Below are 14,235 nucleotides of genomic sequence, written 5' to 3' on the forward strand. Positions count from 1 at the left end.
ACAAAATACCACATTATATTCTAAGCTAAGGGGCATCAATCTTCACACCTATGCTTTCAGAAAGGGTCTTGTATGTCTTAATTTCGACAAAGAGGCAGGGAAGGCCATGGTCTTATTTGTAAGAGGATGTACGAACAGATATCAGGGCGGCGAACATTATACTCTCCGAATATAGGCACAAGCACTTACTCTAGACGCAGCCAATCTCTCAGAGTCCCAGGCAAGGTGAGAGAGTGATAATTGTGGTGGCAAGAACTGTTGGAATGGTGGTAGAGAATTTTGGGGTGACGGTAGTTGTGGTGGTGTGAGTGTGAGCTAGATTATGAGTTTGATTGTGTAAATGTGATATAGAGTAATAACAAAAGTAGAAGTAGGAGAAGAATCAGGAAGAAGGGTATGAGTGTGAATTGTGGTACTAGTGATGGAGTAATGGTGTGTAGCTGCTGTAATGCAAGGGTGATGGTGGTAGTAAATGCAATATTATAAATCTGTCATACCAACAATGTACAACTATCAGAGCAAACAGCTATACTGATGCTCTACTTTTTTCAAACCTAGGAGGAGATAAAATAAATAATGAAATAAATAAATGTTTGCCGCTCCAAGAGGGATGAACAAATCCAGTGTTTGTCCCTGAGTCACTCATTCACTGTGTCACTACCTTTTTGATGGATGAAATATGGCAAGTAGCGACCGCAGAGTTTTATGAGCGCCTCGCTTTCATTTCATCGATTTTCACCACATCCACGGAGGTCCAGGCCTTATAAGGGGGTTGTCGAGAGGTTGTGGGTAATTGTGGTGTGATGGTTGTGTGTCTGGGAAGTGTCTGGGGTGTGTGAGGTGTGTGTGGCCGGCGTCTGGGGAGTGTCAGGGATGTCTGAGGGGTGTCAACAAAGGACACCTTTTGGGATGCGTTGGGGTGGTGGATACGTTGAGGTAGGTGTGATTATCATAGGTGTCCTTTGTCTTTTACTAAAGCACACTCTAAATATTTCATCATTTACCAGTCATCCTCCCTCACCCACTGAAAAGCATACATGCAGCATTCAGTACCCTCAACATACCTAATTATCAGAAAGGCAGCATCCAGTCTCATATTACCCCTTGCGAGACGGAGGGACAGGCTAGGATACTCTGTTTCAGGCCTGCATTCCCGTCGGTTAAGGAAACTCCCTAGCAGATCTTCCTTACCGATTTGGTTTTGGATACGGCTGGCTAATATAGTTTTGTACGTTATTTATGCAGGGTATGGTGATACTGGAATGATTTAAGTAACAAGGTGTAAAAAACAAAATAAATCGCTTAGGAAGTGGCGTTAGGGAGCTTTCTTAGCCGAAGAAAATACGGGGCAAAGTGACCGGTCTAAACCCCATGTAGCAATACTGGATCAAATGCCTCCAACACCCTCTAAGTGGGATCCTAACCAACGAATACAACACATGATCTACACTACGACTGGTGCTTTAACTCCTCAAAGCCTGTGACGGGTGTTCTTCTTAATTCTTGCTGCCTCCAGACGATTTTGTTCAGCTTGTAGGACTTTCAGAACTGGAGAAGTTAGATATAACCTTCGTTAACTCCATCAGTACAAAAGAGCTTTCGCAAGTTGAATAAAATCGTCCTGAGGTAGAAAGAATAAACTGTCAGTAGAACGAATACTTAATTTGACATTATGAACTGCTCAGATAATTCCAACCTATCAACAAATCTTGTAATAAATGCATTTATCTTACAGTGCAGTAACTGTCATCATATATTAAGTCAGAAGGAAAGTGGGAGACAATAAAGAGCACGATAAACAAAGATAAATAAATAAATAAATAAACGAGATGGTGTTGGCGAAATCTACTAATCTGTTTATCTCACAGTGCCGGAAATATCATCAATTAAGACAGAAGGACAATGGAAGACAATGAACACGAAAAAGAAAGAAAGAAAGAAAAAAGAAGAAGGAGATTGCAAAGGCGAAAGTGATAAACAGTACACACGGCCCTGTATGAAGGAGTGAAAAATAATGCCAATAATCGCGTTTGCAACAAGAGGGCGCGGTGCAATCATAACTACACTATTTGCACGCCGACCAGGAGCTAATATGAGGTTTGGCGTCAATATTTATGGTGCTCTTAGTCAAGGCGCCACAACCACACTGGCGCACTCAACAAGCAAGTCAGTTTACCGCGCTAACAACAACCAGGACACTCGCTGTGTCACTCAGCCGGAAAATTAGGCGGGCAGTCAGTCATGTGTTAGGCCAGTCAGTTATTCAGACGAAGAAGTAGAAAAGAAGAGGAAAAGGAGGAGAAGGAAAAAGAAGAAGAGGAAACGGAGGAGGAGGAAAAGGAGAAAGAGGAAATGGAGGAGGAGGATTAAATTCTATCGACTGCACTATTGTTATTAAGGCAAACCATTATTTTTTTGCTGTCCTTATCCGTTAGAATAAAATAAGTCGATGTTATATCTAGGTCACCTGTTGTAATGCTGGGTGACGAGGCATAAGGGGGAGTCGAACTTTGTCTGAGGGTCTAACCGGTCCGAAAATCAAACTCGGGCGCTTCCATTCCCGAGCTGGACATGCTAGCCCAGTTACCACCGGATCCTAAGAGTCATTCAGTTAAATTTGTAGGTAAATGTGCAGCTTTCAGTAACAATAATAGTCAACCCATCTTTCTTCACTGGGAGCCTCGAACAGCCAGAGGGGTGGGAGGGCTCAAGGCGAGGCTACAGTAGTCCAGATCATTTAAATCGATGGAGATTACCCTACGTCCTGGTGGCGTAGTACATCATAGTCTAACCTCCAACCATCCCTTGGATTTGAATAACCTAATCACCTAGCCAATCACCTATCCGTATCAACCACTAAGCCAGCCTTACTTCCAAAAGACCATTGATCTACTCATCCAATCTTCCATCCAACCATCCAGCCACCCATACAACTGGCCAGCTGTCTAGATAAGCCGACAGACACAAGGACGGAGGTGATAAAAGGAACAATGTGGTCGTTACCGGCTGCGTCTACGATAACAGGTAGGTAGGGGGTGGCAGGGAAAGGAAGGCAAAAGCAGAGCAGATAAAGAGGGACAAAGGGGGCAAAGAACGAAAGAGAGAGGAAGGAGAAGCAGGGGAAAGCCAAGGCCTTCTAAAAAGGCCTTGGGAAAGCAGGGGAGGGAGAGGGAGGAAGAGGAAAGAGGGAGACATATAGAAGGTAGGGGCGATAGGGAAAGATGAGAGACACAGGGGAGAGGCAGAGGTAGAAAGGAAGATGAGAAGGATGAAGGAGAGTGGGAAGCCCATGAGGGGAGGGTGGAAAAGGAGAGTGAAGGCAAGGGAAGGGGAGTAAGAAAGATAGAAATCAGGAAAGATCGCAGAATATGGGTTCAGGGAAAACATAAAAAAAGAAAGATAAAGAAAGATAGGGAGGATCGAGATAAATAAGGGAGAGGCACCGAAGAAGAAAGAAGCGCTGAAAAATAGAGAAAGGGAGAGAGAAGGAGGGAGAAAAGAGGGAAGGAAAGGGCGAACAGATAAAGCATAAGCATGAAGATAAAATAATATTGAAGTAATATGAACAAAAATGCCGGTGCTAAATTCACTGGTGAGAAAAGTATACTTTGTTGAACTTTAACTTGGCTTAAATCTGTAATCTCTCCATCTTGAATGCTGGGCTGTAAATAGTGATGAGCACTAGAATATGACAGTATTCCACGAAGAAATTCCATATAAAGGATGTACAGACGTAGCATTATCTCTTTTTTTGACACCGAGCTACGTGAAATAAGCTGCAAAAAAACGAAAGTTTGGACCAGTTAAAGTGAATGAACTATAGCCATTTAATTCCCCAGATTACTCCTACAAGAGCCAGACGATTTTTTTTTTTACCTTCAAGGAGCCTTCTCATGAGTGCCATCATAAAGAATATATCTAACCCCTCCAGTTCGAAATACGTCTCCTATGCTGAATAACTCTGCCTGGTGGTTGCAAGAATGAAAAATAAAAAATCTTCACAGTATAGGAGTTAAAGCATAAGACACACTGAAGGAAACGAAGGGAGGAAGGAGGGAAGGCCTGGAGAAGGGAGAAATATAGGGAGGGGAGAGATCACGGGTACTAAGACAATGGAAGGGGTGGTGGACGACTGGAGAGTAGAGGGAGGGAGACCGTAAGCAGGATTAATGAGAGGGTTAGGCCACAAAAAAACGGCGTTTATTGCCACTATACAAATTACAGCTGCCATCATTATAACGACCACAAAAACCACGACATTTACCACCACTGAAACGACCTGTAACCACAACTACCATCATCACTCACACCACAACTACTAATCGCATTTCGACAACTCCTATAATATCAGAGGTAAGTCTATAAGGAGAGTTGAGGAAATTGAACTGTTGCGGAATAAATGGGCTGCGTGGAACGAATAAGATGAAAAATTTACAGAGTGGTAAGCGATTAGGAGTACAGAAAAGAAATCCAATGCTCAAGGAGCGGAAGAGTGTGCTTAAATAGTATTGTTATACTGAGAGTGTGAATGTGATGGTACAGTATATGTATGATTAGAAGGCAGGAGGAACTTTGTAGAGCCAAGAAAATGAAGAGCTTGATATATAGTTATAGGAAATGAATTTGAGACAATGATGAATGAAGCTAAGAGACAGGAAAAACACAATCAGATGGATGGCGTACGGACAGCAATGCACAATGGCATGGAAGCACTTCATCCATTAGGCTGGCAGATGACGGGATGACTCTGCTCTGCAGGGTGTTAGGAGAGTGACTTCATCAGCTAAAACACATCACTGTGGATGGTTCTTCCGTAAGACAGAGCTGAGGATTTCTAAGCTTAAATTGTGACTGAATGAATCTATGGCCCATCTACAGCGTTTCCCACTTTTATATTTATCTGCGCCTGTTTCTGGATTTTACCCACTCTTTATATACCGTACGAGTGGGAAGCCAGGTTAGGTTAGCGATGATGATGATGATGTACTGGTATGAACTAGATATAATCTTAATGTTGCATGTAAATTGGTAAGATTGATAGGAATTCTGATAGTGCTGACAAAAAAGCAATAAACAGGCTATAACATAAATAAATGTACATTAATGATGACAGTGATATAGGTAACGTTGTTAAAGTAATGATGGTTGTATTAATGCGGGTGACAGTGAATAAAAGAGAGAAAGTTGGCAATAACGAGATGACAAAGTTATAGATAAGGATGATAATGTCGGCAGATGGAATGACAGCGTTGTTAATGGTGGCAGTCATGCTTTAATACATTATTTTGACATGGCTATTGATAGTATTTTGGCAGTAATGTTTATGTTTGTAGTGAAGCTGGCTATAATGTTGGCAAAGTGTTGGGAACTTTGGCAGAGGTGGTGGCAATTCTGATTAGAGGAGGCAGTAATGGGGTTAAACGTAGTAGTAATGTTTGAAAAGGTGATGGCAATTCTGGATTGAAGAGATGGTAATGGTGTTAGATCTAGTAGTCATGCTGGAAAAGGTGGTGGTAACTTAAGGCAAGAGGTGGAAGCAACGGTGGCACAGTTGGTGGCAATGTTGGAAGAGGTGGTAGGAATTCTGGTTAGAAGTGGTGGTCACTTTGGATGAGCTGGTGGTAGTGTTGGATGTCACCATGGTGGCAGAGGTGTGGTGATGTTAGTAAAAGAGCTATAATGTTGCCAGAGGCCGTTGTAATGTTGGCAGAAGAGGTAAAATGTTGGTAGAGGAGGTGGAAGTTAGGTGTATGAGATGAAGTTTATAAAGGATGTGATAGTGTTGGCAGAAGAGCTAGAATTTTGATAAGAGGGGATGGAAATGGTGAAGGTGGTGGTGATAAAGACAGGAAAATTTGGAGCTACATAATTAAAAGAGCTGCGTGTCTGTAGATGTGATGGTAATGTTGGTAAAAGCCTTATATTTCTAGTACAGTTTTCGGTATAGGAGGAGAAGATGTTGGTAGAGGTGCTGGAAATGTTGGCACACGAGCGGCAATGTTAATAGAGGTGGTGGAAATGTTGGCAGTTCCGTGTGTGGTGTGGTGCGGTGGCCTTGAACCAGCGCTGCACCACCGTCATCAGCGCTGCCAACAAAAACTGGACCACTCCTTTACCGCACTCTCTCTTTCACTCACAATCTCTCTTGCTCTCTCCGTCAATCACAGTCGCCTTTTCCCCTTTTCCTTGCTCTGTCTGTCTGTCTGTCTGTCTCTCATTATCATGTTTCAGTTCTCACTCCTAATTTTTCCTGCCTCCTGTTCCTCTTAATTAGTGTTCCATAGGACACTAATTACATTTCTCATGGATTATGTATATAGCGGAAAATAGGAGAATTTACTTTAATTTTTTCTTAATTTTTAGCAAGATGTGGTCGGAAAAGCTAACAGATACAGCTAACTCTGAATTCTCGTTGAGTATGAGTCGCCAGTGCTTATTTCAACATTAGTCCTAAGATAATGAATTAGTTTTAAAGCACAGTGTTCCTGACGATGCCCTGATATTTATTTACCCTCTGTACAGCAGGACGTCGCTTTGGCATTTTATTCTTGCTCCCGCCGAAAAACTGACCTACTGAGGGAGGTGCCTGGCTGAGAAAGGGTGAAGCCAGTAGTTTTTTTTAATCTTTTAAACCTCATTCCAGCTTTGAGGAATTTCCAATATTACCGTGGAGCTCTTCATATTTACTCATTAAAGTTATCCATAAATATACTGAGGAAGTAATTGATAAAATAATTCTCATTATACGCCAAAGGGAAAAACCTCCTCGCTTATTAACTGTTGCAGGTATCATCATTATGACTTGCATATTTAAAGACTTCTTGGTAGTGACATCATCAAAGAATGTAGCTCAGTTTATCGCAAATTACGCTGATTCAAATTAAAGCTTGAGGCAGGTCGAGAAAATCCAAGTTATAAAGCCCCGCTACCCCCATGAACAAGTTGACATCCTTACAAGATGCATTTTGTGATAATGTTACACAGATATCAGTATCAGTAGTAAAATAATCCTTAACTTTGAATTTTACTTTTTTTTTTTTGTCTCTGAAGTTCTTGCTGTAGACCACTGGAAGCTTTTGAATCCAGTGGGGTAATTAGTTTTTAAAAACAGACCAGAAAAAAAAAAAACATAAATGTAAAAGGAACATTACTTCTTGTTGCGACCAAACATCAGGTTCAATTAATTAACCAGATCTGCCGTACAAACTGAGGTCACCGATCGAGGTCAATTTTTTTCTCTTTAACGCAGATATTGAATCTTACTGGGCTGCTGCTGATTAGGTGCAAATGGGGTGGTTGTGGTACGGTTGTGTGGGGAATTAAGTGAAGGAAAGTCTGATATATATTATTACAGGGCATTTATATGAAGCTGTTTGTGCAGTGTTCATCTCTCGCTTTCCTTTACATACCTCCCTCTCCTTCTCCCTCTGTGACTGCCCCCCCCCCTCGTCCCTCCCTCCATCCTTCTTCATTGTCTTCCTCCCTTTCCAGCTACCTTCTCTTAATATTTATCACTCTGTCTTTGCTTCTCCTTCTCTCTGACCTTTCTTCTCTGCCTCTCTCTCCCTTCACTGTCTCTTCCATCCGTCTGTCAGTTTGTCTCCCTATTAATCTTCACATACAGTAAGTACTCTTATGTATGTATGTATGTAGTATCTCTTCTCTCATTTTCCTGTCTTAATCAGAAATTTTGCTGCTGATGTCTTGGGGTTTGTGACTCCACCTTGACAAATAATCGTGTTTAGCTTCCTGGTCTTGACAGCGGAAATACCAAACTTTGACGTGGATTTCCTGGTGATACAAGTGACTTTTAACTATGGGATGGAGTAGAGAATTTCGAATGCTTTAATACCAAGCGAATATTTGTATAGACCATATCACTCAGCACCTTCTTGATTGTACAAAAAAAAAAAGAATGTTTAAATGTGAGTGTTACAGCATACAGTACAGTACACACATCACTAACGGCCTGTAGTGTGTATATATTTTTGTATGACTGTGTGGTTAGTTTATTTGAATCCCAGTGTATATATTAATGTATATGAGTGTAATGACAAAGTACAACACACATCAGCATTAGCCTGCAGCATATCTATTAATCACTGTATGCTTATATGTTTACCCGAGAGTGGATATATGATAGTATGCTTATACATGAGTGTACTGGCATAAGGTACAGCATATACATACATCAGCCAGCACCACGTCCCTGGCAGAACGGTACCGAGCCTCAACCTTCACGCTGTATCGGTCCTCATACTTGGCATACCGCGCCGCCCTCACTCACGGCAAGGATACATCTTATTTAGAAGATATTTTTATATTCTTTTTAGAAACAAGTGTATTTTTATTACATCAGACTCCTAATCGTCTCATGGTCGAGTCTTCTTTAGTATTTTATTTCAGACAGTATGAGACGATTTTATTCAACAAGTAGTATAGCAATCTTAGAATCTTATTACTGTTACCATTATCGCTCTCATGGATGGCAAAAGTCTAGCATCACATCCTAGTTAACGTCAGACGGCTTTACTCAGCTGAAAGCGAGCCACAGGAACCTGAGTGTGTTCAACCTAGCTGGGTATTGTGTTCTGGCAGGGATGGGATGGCTAGACTCACAGTAAGGCAAATGGCAAGGGTTCAGCTTCGATAGAAATTTTTTACCTTCTTTGGAAAAGCTTGTAGTTATATCCCACTAAACCAGGATAGTAATGTAAGTACTGTGTTCGAAACCATATAAAGGTAGATGCCATGAATCAAACCACTTTTCGTATGCATTTTATCTTTTCTTTTTTTAACACGTGTATCTATAACCCATTTATCTCTTCAGCCCAATGATGAGATTATATATTTTGTCCTTTCTACTTTCAGATAATTACATTCAATTTGGTAGAACGCATCTGTAGTGAAAGAGATAATGGAGACTGCACTGTGCCAAATTCCTCCGGCCTGAAAAGTCTCTCTTAAGCTTAGGAGGGACTTTTCAGACAGTAGCAAAGATTTAACACTCTGGATACCCTATTTTGGATATTTATAGAAAATCTGGTCATCGGTAGGGAAAAGGCAAGGACTGGGATGGTTAGGATCATCAAACTGGAAACTGAAAGCATAAAAGTTTAAGAACCATAAAAATAAATTTATCAAAGAAATGAGTCACACGTCCATTCACTAGTGATTCAAGTGTTCGAAATATACACCATATGCTGTACAGCGCGATATATATCTATCACTCACGTCCTCCTCTAAAAAAAAAGGCATTAAACGACTTCATGCAAATTTTATTGTAAAGGTCAGAGATGAACTAGATCAACTTTCATTAAAATTCAAGGTCCAATGCCAATGTCAGTTTGTTAAATATCAAGTTATTTTTTATTTTTACTTCTGAGGAAGCTGCTTACACTGAACACACCATTACTTGTTCAATAACTTGTAGTGCCAAAGTATTATTATTTTTCAGGAAGCCTTTGCCATATTACACACACACACACACACACACACATATATATATATATATATATATATATATATATATATATATATATATATATATATATATATATATATCATCATCATTAGCCGTTTGAGTATCCACTGCAGGACCGGCCTATCCCGACCGAAGTCGGGACGATACAGCCAATGTATCTCTACCAAGTGGCTTAGGCTGTCTGGTAGAGATTGTATGTAGGGTGAGAAGTGCTTGTAAGTGTAACTGTAGTGTTGGAATGGCTTTGGATGTGTGTGTAGTCTGTGAACCAAGTGTAATCGGCACGCAAAAACCGACTGAGTGCAAGCATACTTTATAGTAAGCGACACTGGTTCAACCACAACACCCATTGTGTCCGCCAATGCAGTACGTGGCCGGGTGAACACTCCCAAAGTTTATTACCCTGGCGGGGCGCGAACCCTGGTTCACCCATGTACGAAACGCACCCTCTACCACTGAGGCTCATATATATATATACATATATATATATATATATATATATATATATATATATATATATATATATATATATATATATATATGAGAGAGAGAGAGACTGCTAAACAGATAGAGGTACACTTCTTCAGGAATAAGACATAACTTTTGTATCTCTTAAATTGCATTATATCTGAATACTAGTGATGGTGAAATATGTAATATTTATTTGCATTTTTACATTAATATCAATACCTGGAAGTGTTTCAAAGAGTAAGACGAATTATCAGAACGTATGCTCTATGACGCCATAAAGCTACATAAGTTTACAAATCAAAGAGCCACCTAACGACACAGACTTTAGGGTCCCTGTAAAGCTGTCCGATTGCAAAATAAAGAGGTACAATACATGTCGCAAATTTTGGACTAGAAGTTTAGAACAAATTTTCAATGGGATGCACAGACAAATAAAAGAATATGATAGAGTTTGGCAGTCCAGTTAATCCTGAAGCGACCAAAAAGTTTGTGAGTTGAGATGAACTTTGAGAGAAAAAAAAAAAAAAAAACTGAGCCATTCCTGACCCGACAACAGATTCCGAGAAGATGTTTAATAACTTAAACCCCAAAATGAGCATATGTGGAGGCGGCGAAGGCTGATAATTAAGAGTAGTGAGTTGTACTGACATTAGCAAGTTGAACTGAAAGTATACTGAACAGAGTATAAAGTTTAAGATGTAGACTTGCGTTGTCGGTTGAGCTCAAATTATACTGAACAGGATATAAAGATGGAGATTTTGACCTGCAACATATGAGGCACAGATTCCCCAAAATTTGGACATTAATGATCTGATCTGCACAAATGATGATATACTTAAAAAAAAAAAAAAAGGAAGTTAACATGAGAGCCGACGTGGAAGAAGTCAATAGAGAAAAACTAAAGAACTGAGAACAGACATAATTAATGAGGAATGTTTCTAATCCCTTTACTGCCATAGGTCGCCCACAAGCAGAATGAAATAGCCAAGTGACAAGAATGGAACAAGTACAAAAATGCCATATGGAGAAGCATCACGATCCCAATATGAAGCCTGGCTAAATTCTACGGGAGTTGAGCACATCGTTTCTAGACAAAGTTTGTCAGTGACTGACAGGCAGCTTGGTTCCTAGAGGTGTTCATGCATTTTAAAATATCAAAATCATAAAAAAAAACTATGGGGAACTATATAATATACTTTCTGAAAAAAATGAGAAATTACATCAGCGAATTTTGCTTCATCGTACATATCAGTAATGTCATTGAAAAATTTAGTAAAGGAAATTAGTTAGACATGAGCAACTGTTTAGGAATCCATGCTGTGGGTTTTTGATGAGGTTAGATACTTAACTGGTTTGCTTCTAATTATGGATTCTAACAGTTTGCATACTACTGATGATAAGTTAACTGGATGGTGATCAGTTTCATTGTTATGGTCAAATTTCACCAAACTATTCCTGCCTCCCCCTCTCCTGTCTGTCTGTCTGTCTGTCACTCACACACACACACACACACACACACACACACACACACACACACACACACACACACACACACACACACACACACACACACACACACACACACACACACACACACACACACACACACACACACACACACACACACACACACACACACACACACACACACACACACACACACACACACACACACACACACACACACACACACACACACACACACACACACACACACACACACACACACACACACACACACACACACACACACACACACACACACACACACACACACACACACACACACACACACACACACACACACACACACACACACACACACACACACACACACACACACACACACACACACACACACACACACACACACACACACACACACACACACACACACACACACACACACACACACACACACACACACACACACACACACACACACACACACACACACACACACACACACACACACACACACACACACACACACACACACACACACACACACACACACACACACACACACACACACACACACACACACACACACACACACACACACACACACACACACACACACACACACACACACACACACACACACACACACACACACACACACACACACACACACACACACACACACACACACACACACACACACACACACACACACACACACACACACACACACACACACACACACACACACACACACACACACACACACACACACACACACACACACACACACACACACACACACACACACACACACACACACACACACACACACACACACACACACACACACACACACACACACACACACACACACACACACACACACACACACACACACACACACACACACACACACACACACACACACACACACACACACACACACACACACACACACACACACACACACACACACACACACACACACACAGACCGTACCCACCTCACAGCTGGGTCCGCCTCCGGTCGCGCTCTTAAGGAAAGTGAAACCCGCTCAGACCTTGGGATCGCTCGGCGGCAGACTAACTATTTTCTCCTTAACTCTAGTCATTAGCGTTCTCACAGGCGGAGATTTAACCCCTCCAGTTAGATGGCTTTTTTCCTTGCCACCAGTAGACGACTATATTATTATTCTGCTTATAGGGTTAGAAAGAAGCTCCCACTTTTTACGAAGTCGTGGATATAGGGACGTATTCTTGTAAGCTTAGGATGATTTTTAACACATTCTTCGTACCAGTTTCTTTCTGTATATGATTCTTTATCATACTTGTGTTTTTTTATGTAAAGTATGTTTGGATTAAAGTGTTGCGGATAATACAGAGGAGGATATTAATGTGTAATATGAAAATATATCTCTAAAGAAGTTCTAGGGAGCTTCCTGAACCAACGAATTACGAACCATAATCTGTATCAAAACTTGTTGAAATGGCTGCTCTTCAGAAGTTCACATCCCAGTACTTTGTCTTTGTCGTTGATATCACCTATACAACATATTTTTAATAATTTCCCTCACCTGCTGGAATGTTTTGTCTTTTCGTTTTCTTTTTCAGTTAAGGTTTTCATTTGGAGCAGTAACAACAAAAACAATAGTCGTGTGATGTTACTTTTGCTACTGACAGATTATTTTTGTTACCAGGCTGGAGATTCCTTTTAAGTAAGCCATTAGCTGTAGGAGTTGGTGTTCCAGGAGGCATAAATGTAATGGACATCGTTTATAACTCCTTCACGACAAGAGGTCTCCCTTTTGGTTGAGAAAAATAGTTTGGCGGCAGCATGCAGAGGGGAAAAATAGAAATTGTCATTCCTGTACTCAAAGGCACGGATACAGGAGATGTGTATAATAAAAAACCTGCATAATTGTTTGTCTTACCCTCTTCGCATCGAGTTTTTATCTAAGCTGAATAAAATCGTTTGGTGGTAATAAGAATGAGTTTAAAAAGGAGAAATGGAGATTGTTCGAAACCCTTTCACTACGAGAGGTATCTTTGAGTTAAGTTTCTGAGTCCGGTGGTGGCGAGATTATTTATAAAGGAAGGCATGTATTGCAGAGGATGACTAACAGTGTTCCTAACCACCTTCACAACGAGAGATGATACTAAGAGCAAAATATAACAGATGTCCTCGTACTGCTCACAAGCGATTAATGGACACACTAATAAACTACCTCCTAACTACAATTCTCATTGTCAGTGTTCTCTGAGTCATTGGCTTAAAAGACACCTGTTTATATTATTTTCTACCGGAGCTTTCATTGTCTTAAAACCCCTTCACCTAATGGGATTATTTATGATCATACTGACCTTTCCTTACCTACCACAACTCGATAGTCTTACAATGAAGCTTGAGATTCTCTGTAACCTATTCTTTCATAACTGTAAAGAGAGGCAGAAAAGCATATTATGATACTGAATACCTCAGATTTTCTTGTTTAAATAACTTAAAAGTGTAGAAATGATTTACAATTACATTAAATTCGGTACCTAACACAAAATCAGTTGTCTCACACGTTTAGCAGCACAAAGATGAAGTTTATGCCTCTTTTTACTCACACTTTAATTTCAAGGGAAGTTAAGTGGTATATAACACTGTATACTCAAACTTTTAATGTCTTATTCACCTTCACACACCAAGATAATTTACATTTTTACAAACTCTTTCACTCTCATCTTAAATGTCAATGCCAACTTGCCTAGCCCCGGGTTCCTACGCTCCTCTATGGGGCGACATAGGATTGGATGATGGTTGGATGGATT

General features: G+C 40.6%; 1 pseudogene; it reads left to right on the forward strand.

Moving 5' to 3' along the window:
* Positions 1-2,092: 2,092 nt before the first annotated feature.
* Positions 2,093-14,235, forward strand: part of LOC145414921 (cuticle protein CP1876 pseudogene) — a 66,513-nt pseudogene continuing 54,370 nt past the window's right edge.

The sequence above is a fragment of the Coenobita brevimanus genome, chromosome 101 (genome assembly GCF_032717465.1).
Source record: "Coenobita brevimanus isolate Jiangsu-jjx chromosome 101, ASM3271746v2, whole genome shotgun sequence".
NCBI lineage: Eukaryota > Metazoa > Arthropoda > Malacostraca > Decapoda > Coenobitidae > Coenobita > Coenobita brevimanus.